This window comes from Pipistrellus kuhlii, unplaced genomic scaffold (genome assembly GCF_014108245.1).
Source record: "Pipistrellus kuhlii isolate mPipKuh1 unplaced genomic scaffold, mPipKuh1.p scaffold_m20_p_4, whole genome shotgun sequence".
Classification (NCBI taxonomy): domain Eukaryota; kingdom Metazoa; phylum Chordata; class Mammalia; order Chiroptera; family Vespertilionidae; genus Pipistrellus; species Pipistrellus kuhlii.
Window position 1 is genome coordinate 72,993,955 of NW_023425540.1, and position 18,708 is coordinate 73,012,662.

The following is an 18,708-nucleotide window of genomic DNA, read 5'->3' on the forward strand; positions in this document are numbered from 1 at the left end:
GGGCTTTGTGACTGCTCCCCTCTGCGCCCCCAGGGTTCTCCTTCCCAATGAACCAGGAACCGGCAGCACCCAACGCAGGACACCGAAAGGGATCAGATGAGAAGGAGAAGGTGGTAAATAAACAGCAGATTTCTTCCTTGAAAAATAAAAACTAAACCAAGTCAGGAGGCAGGGGAGGTGTCCATGTTTTCTTCCGTGTCCTCTTCCAGCTGCTTCAGGATCAGGAGGCTGTCATGTGTTTAGGAGGCTGTGGTCCAAGAGGAAACAGAGTAAAAGGCAAGGGTGGGCCCTGTGAACTCAGAAGAGGGAAAGAATGCTGGGCTGCCTTAGGATAGGAGTGCCTACTATCCTACCTAATCTTCCCAGTGCTCCCTGGGAAATTCTTGCGTCAGGACTGACAATGACAGTAGCCAGCATTCTATGTCATGTGCCATTAACTGATGTAATACTCCCAACAGGCCAAAACCAGTTTGGCTCAGTGGATAGAGCGTCGGCCTGCGACTGAAAGGTCCCAGGTTCTATTCTGGTCAAGGGCATGTACCTTGGTTATGGGCACATCCCCAGTAGGGGGTGTGCAAGAGGCAGCTGATTGATGATTCTCTCTCATCGATGTTTCTAACTCTATATCCCTCTCTCTTCCTCTCTGTAAAAAAAAAAAAAAAAAAAAAAAAAAAAAAAAAAAAAAAAAAAAAAAAATCAATAAAATATACTATATATTAAAAAAATACTCCCAACAGCAAAGCAGGTGCCATTATTACTCTTACTTTACAGATGGGAGAACTGAAGCACAGAGAAGTTATGCATTTTATCCGAGGTCACACAGCTTGTTAAGAGTCAGAGCCATGATTTGAGCCCAGATGGTTCTAGAGTCTCTGCTCTTAACCCTGCCTCCGTGGCACCACGATAGTCCCTGGAATGTGGGTGCCATGCAGTCGGGGAGCTGGCCCTGCTGAACCTCCGGCCCTGGAAGAGGGCCTTGCCATCGGGGCGCTCCGGAAGCGTTTGTGAAATGAAGGAAGAATTCCCAGCAGCCGTAAGCAGACTGCTGTTGGCTAGGTGCTCGTGGAGCGCTGGCTGCACAAAGGAGTCTCAGAGGAGAGCGACTCCTCTGAGGTCCCCAAAGCGTGGTGTGGCCAGAACCACTGCCCCCGTCTAATTAGATGAGTTAAGTGCCTGCAGGCTCTGCCACAGTGAGAGCCTCTCCCGCAGCCGCCTGCAGGGCACGGTGAGGTCCTGGCCAGGAAGGAAGGCCAGGCTCCAGGGAGGCAGTGCCCAGCGGTGGGGGCAGGGCAACCCGTCATGCCCTGGTCTGATGGAAGCCAATGCCCATGTCCTAGACATCGAGAGAGAGAGAGACATCGAGAGAGAGAGATATATATATATAGAGAGAGAGAGGGATGCAGAGGGAGACACGGAAGGCGGCGCTGTGACCACGCTGAGCTTGGACGCAGAAAGACCCTGGGGGTTTCCACTCTGACCTACAGAGACATGGGTTGTGGCCGGAGAGACCCAGGTTCCAGCCCCAGCTCCTGCCTCCTTGAGTGACTCCTGCAAGAGCTGACCCCAGGCCTCTGCCCCAGCCTGGGGAGGGTTTCCCAGAGCGAGGCTGGGATGCTGGTAGGGTGTGATCATGCCTCAAATAGGTCACTTTCCAGCCGGTCACTTTTTCCCACTGTTGCTGACCCAGAGACAGCTGGAAAACTGGCTTGCCCAAGGAGGAGGAGAGGTGGAATGGAGGGCAGCGAGGAAAAGGCCCTGCCCCTGTCCTGCCTCCCACCGCCCAGAGCTCCAGCCTTGTGGGGGGGGGGGGGAACCCCAGAGTGGGCGGAGTGGCTGGGCTAATGGCAGAGTCTGAGGGCCTCAGAGGCTGCTGGGGCGCTTGCTTAACATGCAGTTCTGGCCCCACCCCGGAGAGGCCGGTGCTGGAATCTCCATCGTGAGGAACTCCCCAAACTACGTGGACGCAGGCCTCAGACTGCCCTCTGAGGTGCCCTGGCCGAGGGGTCCCCCCCAGCACCAACCCTGGCTCAGGCTCTTCCTAAGTTCCTCCTCTCATTCTGTCCGAGCATTACCCGGCGTCAGAAAAGGGGAGTCCTCATGCTTATTCCCTAAGATGCTTATTCCAGGTTTCCCGCTTAAGTTCCCCCGTTCCTAACCCCTCTTCCTCCCCTGCTGCTCAGCTCTGACTCTCCCCGACTTGACTTGGCTGAGGATTTGCACTGTCCCCTCTGTGGCTGCCCCTCAGCAGTCTCAACCGGTGGACAGAGCTGCGGGGGGCACCACCCAGCAGCTCTGTGTGGGGAGCACCCCCTCCTCGGTAGAGATGAGGGGCAGGCAGCAAGCCTGGTGCGGGGGGGGGGGGGACGGGGGGAGGACAGGAGGGTTGGGGGGAGGAGGAGCTGGAAACTTCGTCCCAGTGGTCAAAAGCGTCGGACCAGGGGGTGGAGGGTTGGCTGGGTGAGCTGTGTTCCGTGCACAAGCATGTGCAGGATGCCATGCGGCTATTTTTACTCCTGCCAAGGAAATGGTGTGATTTATGGGAGGCCTGGTCCCCTCCGGGCCATGTTATAAATACACCTGGCCCCGCGCTAGCGCTCAGGGAGAGGAAGCTCCGGCCTGTCCTGCGTGGCCCCCCCCTGCCTCCCTCGGCTGTGTGCACACGTGTGCGGGCCTCTCGGGGGTCCTTCCTCTATAGTGCTGCCCCCCCCCCCCCATGGTGCCCGTCCCCGCAGCCATCAGGGCCTGGCTGTGATTTCGGGGATGGCAGGTGTCTGGGCACTGGCGTTGGTGAGGGGGAAAGAAAGGGAGAGCTTTGAATTTGAGCTTCACGCGTCCCTCAAGGGACAGGTCTGAATAATAGAAGGGGAAAGGGCCCAGGCAGGAAGGAAGAGGGCTAAGAAAACTTTGCCTCTCTCCCAAGATGTACCCATCTGGCCAGAGCCTTCTCCGGAAAGTAGCAGCACGATGGAGAGGGTGCCCACAGCCCCTGGTCCTCGTCCTGCTCCCCCCTCAGCTGTGGAGGCAGGGGCACCCGGCACAGGAAGATCCCGGGCTCCCAGCACAGGCCGGGCTATTCCACGCACCAGCTCTGTGGTCTTGAATAAGTCCCTCCGCTTCTGTGACCCTCAAGGTTTCCTTCTGAAAATAGGTGCAAAGGTCATACCACCAGGCTGACGCGGGTGAGATCCAGGCCGGGCTGGATGAGAAGGGGTATGTTCAGGGCCGGCAGCTCCTGTCCGACATCACCGTCTTCTTCTGAGGAGCCCTGGCCCTTCAGCCATGAGGCGGGGACACGGGGCAACACCTCTGCTCGAACTGGGGGGACGGCAGAGCCGCTTCCCCACGAGCTCCTGGGGTCTCCCCTCTTTTGCTCAGAGAGGCAGAGATGACACAGGCAGCATCCAATCCAGGAAGTGATGTCCAAACCTGGCCGATCAGGGGCCACGACCGGCCCCCTTGCTGACACTAATGGCTACAAGGGACATCAGGGTTCACCTGATAGAGCCAACCAGCTATTGCCACCGTAACATGGCATAGCAGACCAATCAGAACCCCAGAAGCTCAAAGCAACAAACGCTTATCTCTTGCTCATGCTTCTGTCGGGGAGCCAGGCTTGGCTGCAGGCTCAGGTGGGCCCAGGACTGCTCCACGCCCCTCTCCGCCTGCTCGGACCAGGGGCGGGTTGAGACGTGAAGCTAAGGCAGGAGCCCAATCGCTCAGCGCTTTTCCAACCTCCGCTCACCTCCTGTCTGCCCATCGGACAAAGCAAGTCACATGGCCACACCAGCCATGACGGAAATGGGGGGGGGGGGGGCGTACTCCATGGAGGGGAGCGGGTGGGAGGGCGTGACTACTGCCTTCGGCGAATCTAACCAACTGACTTTCTTATCTCTGCCTGCGCCAGGGTGGGCGTTCTAGGAGATAGTTTGGAACAAGAGGAGAAGGAGCAGACTGGGTACAACCCCTCCCACCCACCTCCATCCAGAGCAGGGCGGCTGTTGTCTTCAGGTGGGGAGTGGGTGGAAATGCTTTGTTTTTCCTTACTCTTCTGCATTTCTGAGCCATGTCCTCTGTCCAGTCTGCTGAGGAAGACCGGGGTTTGTCACAGAGGATGCGACATAAGGAGAAAGGGGAGACACGAGGGGACCTCCGACATTCAAACGTACACTTTTGCCATCTTGAAAAGGAGCGCGCTCCACGCCAATATCTCCCACTGGACTCCCCAGGCCCCGACGTGGGGGCTGCCTGGGGGCAGACTTCATGGTGAGGAAAGGAAGCAGAGAGAAGCGTGGGGCTCTCCATTCCCCGGGCCTGGGAACGGCCGGAGAGAAAGAGGCTGGACTGGGCGTCCAACCTGGGCTTCTGGCTGGAGGGGCCCTGGGAGGGCTCCCTGGCCAGAGGCCCACAGCCACGGTCTCTCGCCCGCTGCCCGTCGGGGTGTTGGGGAGACCCGCACCGCGGCCTGTGCCGCCCGCCGGCCACATGAAAGCAGGCCTGGCGGCCCTGTGGGCAGCCGGGGAAGCCCTCCGGGCAGAGCTCGGCAGGCCCCTCGGTGGGCCCCGCAGGGGGGTCCTGGGTGGAAGCCAGCCGGTCATCGCAGGGACGGCTGTGGTGGACAAGATGCCGCCTCAGCAGAGGGCAGGGAGGGGGCAGGCGCCAGTGCAGGCCCCGGGCAAGCAGGAAGCTGGGCCCTTCGGCCCTCCCTCCGCCCTCCCAGGCCCAGGCCACCCTCCGAGAGGAAAGAGGCCTCTGGAAGGAGCGGTGCTCAGAGAGACAGGCATGTTTTCATCTGTGACAGACTAATGGCCACTTCAAGACACTCAGAAATGACCTGCGCAGACCCGGGACTCCCCCGCTGCCCGCCCTGCCCGTCCACGAATGCAGCCCACACCTCTGCTTCCCACCCTCCTTCCCCAAACCGGCCGAGCAGTCCGCTCTCCCACCGACACATGTGACCGTCCCCTCCCCATGGGGCTGGGGCCGCTCCGAGGCCTTTCCTGCCTCTGGCTCCCCTACCCAGCTGGCTCCTCTCGTGGAAGCCTCTGCTGTTCCGTCTCTGTCACAAACACACCGACCTTCTCAGTGTTCCCAGAACAGGCCGTATTCTTTACCACCTTCCCAGATGCTCACCTCTTTTTCTGGAATAGTTTTCCTTTGTCCTCACCACCACCGAACAGCCCAGCTCCCATCTACCCTGAAGAATTCCTGCCTGCCCTGACCGGTTTGGATAGAGCGTCGGCCTGCGGACTGAAAGGTCCCAGGTTCGATTCCGGTCAAGGGCATGTGCCTCGGTTGCGAGCACATCCCCAATAGGGGGTGTGAGGGAGGCAGCTGGTCGATGTTTCTCTCTCATCAATGTTTCTAATTCTCTATGCCTCTCCCTTCCTCTCTGTAAAAAAAAAAAAAAAAAAAAAAAAAAAAAAAAAAAAAACCAATAAAATGTATTCAAACAAACAAACAAACAAACAAACAACAAAAACCTCATGCCAGACATCATCTTTTGTGGGAAGCCTTCTCAAGCTCTCCCTGCCAGCTGCTCCCAGATGGTTCCCACTCTGTTCACCTGCTGTCGGGGCTGTGCCGGCCTGTCCTCCGGGCGCACTCCTCGCACACACCGAGTGTCTTTATCCTCCTGGTCCTTCATGAGTTCGACTCATCCGTGGGGTCTGGTGGGTAAGATGCAGATGGGGTGATTCTGAGCCCAAATCCAGCGCTTTTTTTGTCCCCCTCACACCCATCCCAGGCTGTACGGAGAGTGGGGAGGTGATGAGGGGAGAGCCCAGGCCGAGGGCGGCGGGGGCACGCCCTGGGCTGTGCGGACAGTGCTGGGCAGCCCTGTCTTCAGGAGGCCTCTGGGAAGAGTTCGGACAGAGGAGACCAAGGGCCTCGGACACGAGCTGTGTGTGATGGGCCAGAGTGGTCGAGCTATGGAGGGAGGAAAGGGGGTGCCAGAAAAGTGTGGGGACCCCCACACACACACCTTATACTTCCCAGACCTGCAGACAGTCCAGGCGTTGTTGCTTCAGCCGGGGAAGGGCCTCAGGCTGGCTGTCTCGCTCCCGCTCTCCAGGGCCTGACCGGCAGGGAGTCAGTGTCCATCCCGGCAGGACCCCACAGAGTGCTGGCTGCCCTGGAAGCTCAGCTTCCCTGACTCCCCACCGCTGTGCCCAGAGAGGGGGAGCCCACTCGGCGGACTGGCCCTGGTCCTGAGGGGAGGGCACGGCACCTCGTGTCTGGCCTTGGAGCCACACATCCTGAGACCAGACAGCGGCCCAACTTCACACTGAGCCCTGCCCGTCGAGGTGTCCACGGGGGACCCTGTTGGAGTCCATATGGCAGAGGGAAAATCCATTCCTCCCTAAACGTCTTGTTTACCACCTGGTTGTCACAGAGGAACTCGTTAGGCAATGAGCCACGGCCACAGGCCGGTTGCATCGAACAGAATGGAGACAGACGTTTTCACTGGAGGTCCCGGACCCTGTAGGACGGCTCATGAAGAGCGACAGGAAGTGAAAGGCAGCCCCAGGCTTCTGAACACAAACGACTTGCTGCATGAGGCGTCATCACTGAACCGAGGACCAGAAAGGAGGCCGTGGGGCAGGCAGGACGGGTGGAGGGGAGGCAAGAATCCTGTCTGTCATGTCACACATGGGATGTTGGTGGGACCTCCAAGGGGAGACAGACATCAGGCACACTGGGTGTCGGAACTCAGAGAGGAGGTCTGACGGGAGATGAGAGAGGTCGCTGACAGAAATAAAAAATGGCGCTGCTCTGCGGACTGAAAGGTCCCGGGTTCGATTCCGGTTGAGGGCATGTACCTTGATTGCAGGCACATCCCCAGTAGGGGGTGTGCAAGAGGCAGCTGATCGATGATTCTCTCTCATCGATGTTTCTGACTCTCTATCCCTCTCTCTTCCTCTCTGTGAAAAATCAATTAAAAAAAATATATTAAAAAAAATGGCGCTGCTGTCAAGTGTTCAGAAAGTAATGGGGACACTGAGGCCACCTGCCAAGTGCAACAACGCAGGTCAAGGTGAGGGAGCCGAGGCCAAGGTCAGAGGACTGCAGAGTGTAAGCTCCGTGAGGGCAGCAACCTTGTCACCTGCCAGTTCCCCACTGTGGTCCTTCTGGGGAGCCTCCCGGGCCCAGGGGGAGCTGATCGTGGCACCCAGCATGCTTTGCTGTACTGTATATTTCTTTTAAAGGAGAAAAATACAGCCAAAACCAGTTTGGCTCAGTGGATAAAGCATCTGCCTGCAGACTGAAAGGTCCTAGGTTCAATTCTGGTCAAGGGCATGCACCTTGGTTGCGGGCACATCCCCAGTTAGGGGGTGTGCAGGAGGCAGCTGATCGATATTTCTCTGTCATCGATATTTCTAACTCTCTATTCCTCTCTGTAAAAAAATCAATAAAATATATTTTAAAATAAAATAAAATAAAATAAAGAAAAAATGCATATCAGAAACCATAAAAAATATGCTTCTAACCTCCCATGGCACTGAAGTTTGAAGAACACTAAGACTCTAAGCCTTAGCTGAGAGCAGCTATAAGCTATAAGAACAACCGAGGGTATGTTCCCAAGACTTGAAACCACAGATAATACCAAACCCCACATTTACCTATTTCCTACACATCCACACCCAGATAGAGTTTAATCTATAAATTAGGCACAATAAGAGGTTAACAATCACTAATAATGGAATAGAACCATTATAACAATATGCTGCAAGAAAAGTCATATGGATGTGGTCTCTCCTCTCTCTCAAAATATCTTTTAAAATATTTATTCTGGAATTTTCCATTTAATATTTTTGGACCACAGTTGGCCGAGGGTAACTGAAACCTCAGAACCACTAGATGGGGGTTACTTCTATAATTGCAAAGGATTACTGCAAGAGGGATTTTTCGTTGTAACTGATGATCTTTTTAAAATTGATTTGAGAGACAGACACACAGAAAGAGGGAGAGGAGCACTGATTTGTTGTTCACTTATTTATGCATTCACTGGTTACTCCTTGTATGTGCCCTGACCAGAGAGCAAACCTGCAACGTTGGCGTGTCAGGATGATGCTCTAACCAACTGAGCCACCTGGCCAGGGTGACAAAATGACCCTTAAAATTATCATTGAAGTGAAAACTAAAAATGTCAGTTCTCAAGGAATTTGATCTCTGCAAATACATCCTCAGGCCCTGTTTTGAGAGAGAGACATCACCGGAAACAAGCACCCACACGGCAAACTATCCCCAGCCCAACCCCACCCCACCCCAGCCACCACCAGTATACATGGCCCCGCACAGCACAAGCGGTTAACAAATTCTGTTGACTGAGTGAGTGAAGAAAGGGAGGATTTGTGGAGTCAGTGGCAAAGTATCCGTTCAGAAAGTGCCTCTCTCTGAAGGCTGTGAGGTGGCTGTGCTGGGAACGGGAGCAGCCGGAAGATAGGGAGATGCGAGTGCCAGGGGAGCTTGATGGGTCTCCCATTCCCTGCTCTGTGCCCTCTCCCACCGACAGTCTAGGGTGGGTCAGCGGGGACCTGGGGGGTGGAAGGAGCCTGGGCAGAGGTGGCTCAGTCTGAAATCAGCCCTGGAGGGAGCAGAGGGTCACTCATTTCTTAGGAAGGGAACCGGGACTGGCTCAGAGCCTTCTGCTCCCCAACACAAGGAGCACCACACGCCTGTGAGAAGGTGATGATGTCCTCGTGTTAAAGCCGAGGAAACTAAGGCACAGAGAGCTTGTGTGACTGGTCCAGATCAGGCCGAGGGGGGCCCCTGGCCTCCAGGCAGACAGCCCCTCCGAGCCCTTCCACAGCTGAAGGGAGTTCCCTTCCCCGAGGACACGGTCCTCCCAGGAGGCACAGCCGGGAAGGGGGCCCAGCTCAGGGAAGCCCAGAGCCCCTTCCACCGCTGTCAGCTGCCGTCGCCCCTGCTGGGGGTCCCTGTCAGGGTCCCTCGCTCCTGCTTTCCTGTCTGGGGGCAGCCCCTGGATGAGGGTGGGGATGAGAGGAACAGAGCCCCCCAGATCCTCCGTGGGTTCTGATCTCCGAGGAATCAGCAGGCGGGGGCCGGTGAGCTCAGCCTCCTGCCCGCCCCAGTGGTCACACAGCAGCGATGGCTACGATGGCTACGGGGTTGGAGTGAGGGGAAAGAAAACCCCAACACCCCGCTTTCCACCCCAGGCCCCAACTTCTCTGTATTTGTTTATTTACCTTGGAAAAGGCCCCGTGGCCTCGGCAGGAAATGGGCCAATTCCAGGAGGCTGGCCGGGCTGGGGAACAAGGAGCCACATTGTGCTCCTCGCCGGGCGCTCCCCAACCTGGGCCTGCTGCGGAGCCCGAAGAGGGGGATCTGCGAGGGGGCCGGGCAGGAAGGAGGCGTGGAGCTGAGGGGCAGCCAGCACTCCCCGCCAGCCCGCCTATGAAAGGCCTTCTGTGCGGGGGCCGTGGCAGCGGATAAGGCAGGCACCCAGCGGGGGATGGCCCCTCGTGGCCATCGAGAGCCCTCCTGGCACTGGCCTGCCAGCCCAGGGGGGCGGAGAGAGATCCTGGAGTCGCCTGGCCCTGGCACCCCTCAGCCGTGGGACATCCTGCCCTCAGCCTCCCCTCCCGGGTTCCAGCTCCTGACAGGCAGCTCACCTGACCTCAAGCCTCCCTGCCCCGAGAGGGAGCGAGGCTGGCGAGGCCTGTGGTCAGAGCCCTGCCCTGGCTGACGAGGCCCAGGCTGCCGTGGTCCAGGCTGGCATGGGGCCTGATGTCATCATGGTGGTATGTGGGGAGGGCTGAGCCCTCTCCAACCCTGCATCTTCCTTACCAACATGCTGGTGTCCCTACAGGCTGATCATTTGTTCACTCACTCACTCACTCACTCATTACCTGGGCCCCTGTCTGTTGGACACACACATACACCCTTCGTCTCTATTGCTGTCACTCTGAGTTAAGGCAACAGTGGCCAAACACCCACCCACCCCCGTGCCCAGAGCGCGGAGAAATGCAGATCTGATCGTGTCGCTCCCGTGTCTACAGGAACGCATGGCTTCCGACTGGTCTGTGAGCTCAGCCCCAACTGCCTTCAGGTCCCAGAACGCCCGTGGCCGGGAGATAAACGCAGGTAAAGGGGGTGTGGGTAGGGGCAGGGTCAGAAGTGAGATGGATTTCTCCTACCCAGCACTCAGGAGGCGCTGTAGGATGGACAGGTCCTTCTAGCGGGAAGAGAGTCCAAGGGATCCAGAACTGGGATGAAGACCTGGGACCAGACATGTACGCGGCTGGAGCCTGGCTGGAGCCTCCACGTCGAGTATGTCTAACTCGCAGCCGGCGTGCGGCACGCCTCGTCTGAATGCAGCCCGCCAGGCGCGGATCTGACATGCTTGCTCTAGGTCAGTGTTTCCCATACGCGTACCCCCAGGGGTACGGGAAGAGTTTGGTGGGGGTACACGTTGCACCGGAGTTTGGTGGGGGTATGCACTGCACCGTACTTAGCTGCGCCTAATTCTACGTTCTCATAGTACGAGGGGTACTCAGCGTTACGGAAATTATAAAAGGGGTACACATGTCAAAAGTTTGGGAAACGCTGCTAGGTCATCCCTCTCCCACCCCACTCAGGGCATCACTCTCTGCCCTCACCCCTGCTTTCCTCACAGCTGGACCTGATCACACAGGGTTCACCTGGTGTTTCTCCCCCCCTGTCCCCTCTTCTCCCCCCGACGGGATCATCAGCTCACCAGCAGGCACCAGGTCTGTCTCCTTTGCTGTGCAGGAGGTGCTCAATCCATGGGATGGGAGGAAGGCAGCAGGAAAGGAAGGGACTAGACTTAAAAGGGAGATGACCTGCCTAATCAGGGCGAGGGGGTGTCTGATAAAGCCAATGAGTAGGTTTTCTGGATCTATATGTTAAAAAATTGACAGATTCGTTTACCTGGATTTATGTATGTGGACACGTTTGTGTAAGTAAAATTAGGCATGTATGAAAAGCTGAGTTTCACAGAAAAGGTTTCTCTATGTAGTACAGTGATTTTACGTTTATGCTGAACAGGTCTGGGAGGTGTGCCAGCCTACGGGCGTTAAAACAGCTGCAGGAAGCTCGCCGCATGTCACGTGCTGGTCATTAGCTGAACGTCCTTTACGAGCAGTAACCTTGGATGTAGATGTGGAGACTATAGTTATAATATGTAATATTGATTTGTGTCAGTGAAACTACTAGTTTTTTTGTTTTTGTTTTTCCCAACAGATGGCCCATTTGTTAAAAATAACAGTGAATTAGCCGAAACCGGTTTGGCTCAATGGATAGAGCGTCGGCTTGGGGACTGAAGGGTCCCGGGTTCGATTCCGATCAAGGGCACGTACCTTGGTTGCGGGCACATCCCCAGTAGGGGGTGTGCAAGAGGCGGCTGATCGATGACTCTCTCATCGATGTTTCTAACTCTCTATCTCTCCCTTCCTCTCTGTAAAAATAAATAAAATATATTTAAATAAATAAATAAAATATATATTTAAAAAAATAATAACAGTGAATTAATAACAAAAAAGCCCTGCTTATCTAATTATGAGTAAATCTTGTTTAAAAGCGCTTTAAAATTAACATTTATTTAAAACACTTTAAAGTTAACATTTTAAAGGTGACATACAGACCAGAAATTTTGTCCCATTAAATCCAAACTCCGTTAAATCGAGGTCAGCACAGTCAAGAGTTTACTACATTGTAAAGATGTCAGTTCTTCCCAAATTAATCTATAAATTCAATCAATTAATCTCTAAATCCAATAGGATTATTTATGAAACTACCGGTAGATGACAAAGTCCATCCAGAAGAGAAAACTGGAAAGAAGGGCCAAAACAAAGAAAAAGAAGGAGCAAAGGCGGGGAGCCTGCCCTCCAGGGTACGGAAGCAAATTGCAGTTCACAATAACTAACCGAGCCGCACCTGCCCTCCGCTGCCTCAGCCGTGCTCACAGCGCCCGCACTGTCAGGAGCAGCTCCTCCCGCCTGGACCATCTGATCCGCAGGCGAATCCCACTTCACAGCTCAGGAAACTGACGCTGAGTCAAGTCATGGCTCGAGGCTGGCCTGACCTGGCCCAGGCCCTGTTCTAAGCACTTGGCATCTGATCTCCTCACAGCAACCCTATGCAGAAGCTACTATTACTAATTCAGTCCAGCTGCAATGCATTAATATTGCCCAATATGCTATGACTCCACTGTAAACAGAAGGTGGACTGAGCTTATAAATGGGTCCAAAATTCATCAAGTGAAAACAAGTTATAGAATTATACCATACCACGTAAGAGAAAGAAACAAACACACATACACGTGTATCCGGTGTACATGTGTATACAGGGATGTAAGTGCAGAGAAGAGTGTCTGAAAGGAAACCACATGAGGCCCACGGTGCTGCCTCGGCAGAAAGGAAAGGAGGGGGGACTTGGCTCTTTACTTCAGATACTTCATGCACCTTTTTCTTCTATTTTTTAAATATATATATATTATTGATTTTTTAGAGCGAGAGGAAGGGAGAGGGATAGAGAGATGGGAGCACTGATGAAAGAGAAACATCGATTGGCTGCCCTCTGGGCACCCCCGCTGGACACTGCAAGCCAGGCGTGTGCCCCGATCCGGGAACTGAACCGAGGACCTCTTGGTTCATGGGTTGACGCTCAACCACTGAGCCACACTGACCAGGCACTTTTTCCTTCTTAAATAGTAAAATGGAACACACAGGAAAGTGCCCAAAACTTATGTGTTCACATTAAAACATCAAATGAACACTTTTGTGGCCCCACCCAGTCAAAAAGTAGGACACTGTCAGCCCTCAGAAGCCACCTGTCTGCCCTTCCCAAACCTAACCAGTTCCCCGTCCCCACCCAGACTGCCACATCCTGCCAACAATTTTGATGTTCACCTCTTTCACTTCTTGAACGTTTATCATAAACGTCAATCTAGTTTAATTTAACTTCTTTCTAAACTTTATATAAATGAACAGTCTGTATTCTGTTAGGCCTGGATTCTCTCACTCAACCCTATGATTTAAAGACTCACCACGTTGATGTACAAAGTTGTCATTCGTGCGTTTTCACTGCTCCACAGATTCTTACTAGGTGTACCTAGACATTTTTTATAACGAAACAAGAGCAGGATGATGTGAGAAAGGCAAGGTGCCCTAGCAAGTTTGGCTCAGTGGATAGAGCATCGGCCTGAGGACTGAAGGGTCCCGGGTTCAATTCTGGTCAAGAGCACATGCCCAGGTTGCAGGCTCGATTCCCAGTGGGGGGCGGGTGCAGGAGGCAGCCAATCAATGATTCTCTCTCAACATTGATGTTTCTATCTCTCTTCCCTCTCCCTTCCTCTCTGGAATCAATAAAAAATATATTTTTAAAAATTAAAAAACGTTTAGAAAGGTCCAGGTGCCAGCAGATTTGCTGTCTGCTGAGAGCCCATCTCTGGTTCATAGATGACCATCTGCTCCCTATGTCTTTCATGGTGAAAGGCTAAGAGCTTCCACAGCCTTAAAAAATTTTTTTTAAAAATAAAGGCACTAATTCCATTCTCAAGGGCTCCACCATCCTGACCAAATCACCCCCCAAAGGCCCACTTCCTAATGCCACCACCGTGAGGCTTTAGCTTCAACACAGGAATTTTATTTGGGGGCAGGGTACACGCCCCACACTGGAAACAACCCAAACAAATATCCATCATCGGGAGAATGAAAAAAGAAACCGTCTGTGCCCATACAATGGAGCACTACTCGGCCATGAGAATGACCAAGTACAGCTCCCTGCCACCAGCAGAGAGGAGCTACACAGACAATATGCTGAGCAGACGAAGCCGGCACAAAAGAGCAAGCAGTCCTGAGTGACTGCACTTAGGCAGCGTTGAGGAACAGGTGCAGCTGAGCCGAGATGGGGCAGTGAGGGCAGCGGAACGCGTTGCTGGAAGGGATACAAACAAGCCTCCTCGGTGAGGGCAGCTCTGCGTCTATGGGGGGGCGGCCATTTACACTGGGTGTTCACTTTGTTAATAACGTATCAAGCCGAATGCTCAAGAGTTGTGCATTTTAATGTATATTATATGTATAATTTATAATGTATAATTTAAATAAAAATTTAAATTATTTCTCAATTTTAAAAAACTATATATACATATATTACTTGAATTACAGAATTAACTGTAAATAACTAAAAGCCTCCCAATTTCATTCACTTGTAAGTAGGCATACGACTGTGTGTCTGTAAAGGTCTAGAAAGATGCACTATCCACGCCAACAGAGGCCCCTTGCAGAGTGGGGCAAGGTGGGTGCTCAGAGTGTGGATTTTCACTTTTATTTCTTTTTTTCTTTTTCTTTTTTAATATATTTTACTGATTTTACACAGAGAGGAATTGAGAGGGAGAGTTAGAAACATCGATGAGAGAGAATCATCGATCAGCTGCCTCCTGCACACCCCCCACTGGGGATGTGCCCGCAACCAAGGTACAAGCCCCTGACCGGAATCGAACCCGGGACCCTTCAGTCCGCAGGCCAATGCTCTATCCACTGAGCCAAACCAGTCCCGGCTCACTTTTATTTCTTAAACCCATGTATGGTCTAGGATTGGCACGGCACATATTAGTTACTATTTAAAATATATGTGCTTATAAATTTAATATATATATAGACATTCCCCCATCTTTCAGGTAATTTGTGAATACTGTTTCAATAGAACTTTTCTTGTTTTGAGGCAAACCATTCAGAGACCAAATTTTCCACTTCTTCGTATGTTTTGAAGTGCTGCTCAGAAAGTGCATGTGCCATGGATGGGAACAAGAGGTAATCTGAAGGAGTTAGGTCTGGTAAATACGGAGAGTGGGTTAATACTTCCCAGGCAAGATCTTTTAACGTGTCTTTAACTGGTTTTGAAGTGTGTGATGGTGAGTCATCATGAAGCAAAATTACTTTGTCGTGTCTTCTGGCCCATTCTGGTCATTTCAAGATCAAAGCGTGGTTCAAATTGATTGCTTGTTGTCGGTAGCGATCAGTATTAACGATTTCACCTGATTTTAGAAGCTCATAACATACCACACCTTCCTGATCCCACCAAACGCAGAGCATTGTCTTCTTTCCGAAGCGGTTTGGCCTTACAGCCATATCAAATCGCATATATATCAACACACGTGTAGCTCCATCTATTGAACAAAACCCGCATTAGTAATGGGCACACCTGGTAAGTGGGGGGTGGTCTCCAGTCAGGAGGGCTGGCGGTGAGCTGAGAGTGAGGCCTGGATTGCCAGATGGACCTTTTGGGCCTGGCCTTACAGAAGGTGGGGGCCCAGGAAGGCCTTGGGGCAGAGCAGATGAGGTGCGTCAGGAAGATGTGGCCTCTATTAGAGGGAAACCACTTGGGGTCAGAAAACAGAGGAGGAGGCAGCAGTGACCTAGGCTGGAGGTGCCCACTGGCTGGCCCAACCATGTGGACAGGAAGGAGCCTGGAATGGCGGATTTTTCTCCTCCACAGAGGCTGTGAGAAGGCCCTCTGAGCTCCCCTGGGCCACCTCCCCACATTCCCGGGGGGAACAGGCACAGAGGAGAAGGAAGGAGCTCCAGGCGAGGGGAGGAGCCCACAGCCCCTGTCAGTGAGCACTGTTCCTGCACGCTGTCCCCCAGGAGGAGGTGGAACGGGCGGGTCAGCAGGAGCGGGTCAGCAGCCAGGGCCGGCTCCCCCGGGGCTCAGGGCACCGTGCCAGGGCCCACACATTTCCAGGGGCCCACCAAAATGCCTTCCTTAAAAAACAGGTGAAAAAAATGATTAGGTCAAAAAGTGTTTTTACATATAATATTAATATATTTATAAAGTGTAATGTAATCATAAAATATAGCTCATATAGTCATAAAATTTGATTTTTTAGTATTTTGTTTTAGTGGAAAAAGGGGCCAGGGAAGCAAAAGTGTCTAAGGACCAGGAAAGTAAAAATGCAGCCCTGTGACAATGGGGCTTCAAAGGACAGGTTTACCCGAGTCCGGGAAAGGCTGAAGGGCGTGTGTGCATGTGTGTGTGAAGAGAGAGAGAGAGAGAGAGAGAGAGAGAGAGAGAGAGGGAGGGAGGGAGGGAGAGAGGGAGAGGAAGAAGGGGGAGTCTGGGGGGGGGGGGTCAGGTATGAAGGTTCAGTGCTGAGCTGTCACTGCGGGTCCTCAGCTCCCCTGGGACGCTGGCCCCACCAGGTCCTTTACCTGCTGAGAGGCGGCAGCCCGGAGACACTGCGGGTCTGAGACGCCAGCTGCAGGCACAGTTTCAGTCCAGGCACTGAACCCAAACCGAGCTCTGCTCATCCCGTGACACTGCCGCCCAGGGCCCGAACGCCTCCCAGAAAGCCGGGAGGTGGTCCTGTGTGAGCGGGGACCTGCGGAAAGGTAGTTGGGGAAGGGGGGCCTTCTGCCCTTCGCATGGGATACCGCCTCCTTCCCCACCGTCCCTAGGAAAGGCCGGGGCTGGGCTAAGCCAAGATGGAGGGACATGCTCCCTGCCCGTGGGAGCTCCTGGGGCAGATCTTCGTGGGCAAGAGACAAGGTTTCAGTCCTGCTGCCCCAGCCATGGAAGCAGTGGGCCTGGTGGGGGCGATGACTGAGGCAGAGAATTAAGCAGGGAGGGCACAGGCCTGGAGTCAGGAGGCCTGGGGTTCCGCTCTGTCCCTCAGCCTCAGCCTCATGTCAAACGGGGGCAATCGGAGTCCTGGGTGGGAAAGGGCCTCACAGACACACGAACCCCAGGACGGACGGACTGTAACCTGAAAGGGCTGATGGGAGAAGGGGAGGTGGTCTGTGCTGGGGAGAGCTGGGAGCCCCTCCCTGGTGTGGTGGGGCCTGGGGGCGATGTTCACACCATCTCCTGCCTCCCTGCTGGCCCTCTCCCGCTGGTGAGTGAGGAATCCTCTGGGGTGGCTGAAGGTCATGCCTCCTCCGATCTGACAGCTTTTTTGGGCTTTGGCCCTCACACCCTGAGAGGCCGGGGTGGCCGAGCTCAGGCTCCTGGCTTGGCTGCAGGGGTGGGCGGGCAGGGGTGGGCGGGCAGGAGAATGGCTCAGAACAAACACTCTAGGGCACATGTGTCAAACACAAGGCCCGCGGGCCAAATCCGTCCTGCCAGGCCTTGCAATGTGGCCCGCACCGCGCTGTCATCACTGCACTCCGCTGCGTTTCCATCACAATGACAGTTTATGACTGTTCAGTAAACCATTCGGCCCGCGATTTAGGCTGGATTTTAGATTTTGGCCCCTTCTCTGATTGAGTTTGACACCCCTACTCTAGGGACCATCCACCCGGAGCCTCCTCAGGTGTGTGTTGGGTGTGTGTTGGGTGGGGGGTGGGGGGGTGGGCGTGGGACAGGGGGAGGGCTTGGGGGGGTTGAGAACCAGCTTGCCTGGAAGGCAGGAGACGTGCCCTGAGAGAAGCCACAGAGGGGCCTCACGGAGAGCCAGCGGCGTCAGGGAGGTGGGCCCCAGGCCGGAGGGGAGGCAGCGCGCCGGCTGCCGCTCAGGGGGCAGCGTGAGGCCCTCTCCGCGCTGGGCCGGTGGTGCGAGGGCAGCGGGGCCCGCGCTGGGGCCTCTTTCCTCCTCGCTCGGCAGCTGAGGTTGTTTTTTCCCCTCGGCCACTGCCGAATTTCCCTTCGCGCTGGATCAATAAGCGGCAGGTCCAACGTCAACGAAACAGGAGCTGGAGCTGCCGCACAAAAGCGGCTTTCAGCGGGGCAGGCGCCTCTGGGCGTCCTGGCCACAGGGCGGCCGCAGCGGCCCTGGCGGGACGGGGCTGGACACAGACGGGGCTCTCTGGAGGTGGGGGACCCTCTGCCCCCACATAACGCAGTCACCACGTCCTTCCCAGCAGCCTCCCCTCACCCCCACCCCCAGCCCCACCCCCGCCAGCCAGCAGCTGCTCTGAAAGGGCCTGCTTCCTGCCGTTAGCTCTGCCCTCCTTCCCTCTCCGCTCTTAAAGCGCCTCCCTCTCCAGGACTCACAAACCTGTCACTTCTACTGGTCCCAGCCGACCCCCAAAAGAGACCACGTAAAACACTCCCTCTCTTAAACCTTCCCATGCTCCCCATTGGCCAAGGGTGAGTCCTGGCTCTCCAGCTGCACTAGGGCCCTGGCGGCTGCTTCCGTTTCCCCTCTAATGCTCCCTCTGCGAGAACACTTCCCTCTGTTATCTGGCTCCCCGTTGGGTTTAGGAATCTGCTTGTGCCCTGGCCAGTTTGGCTCAGTGGATAGAGCGTCGGCCTGAGGACTAAAGGGTCCCAGGTTCGAGTCCGGTCAAGGGCATGTACCTTGGTTGCTGGCACATCCCCAGTGGGAGGTGTGCAGGAGGCAGCTGATCAATATTTCTCTCTCATCGATATTTCTAACTATCCCTCTCCCTTTCTCTCTGTAAAAAATCAATAAAATATATTTTTTTTTAAAAATAATAATAGCCGGGACTGGTTTGGCTCAATGGATAGAGCGTCGGCTTGGGGACTGAAAGGTCCCGGGTTCGATTCCAGTCAAGGGCATGTACCTTGGTTGCGGGCATATCCCCAGTAGGGGGTGTGCAAGAGGCAGCTGATCGATGACTCTCTCTCATCGATGTTTCTAACTCTCTATCTCTCTCCCTTCCTCTCTGTACAAAATCAATAAAATATATTTAAAAAATAAAAATAAATAAAAAAATAAAAAATAAAAAATAAAAAATAATAATAGTCTGCTCGTGTGTCACCTTCTGT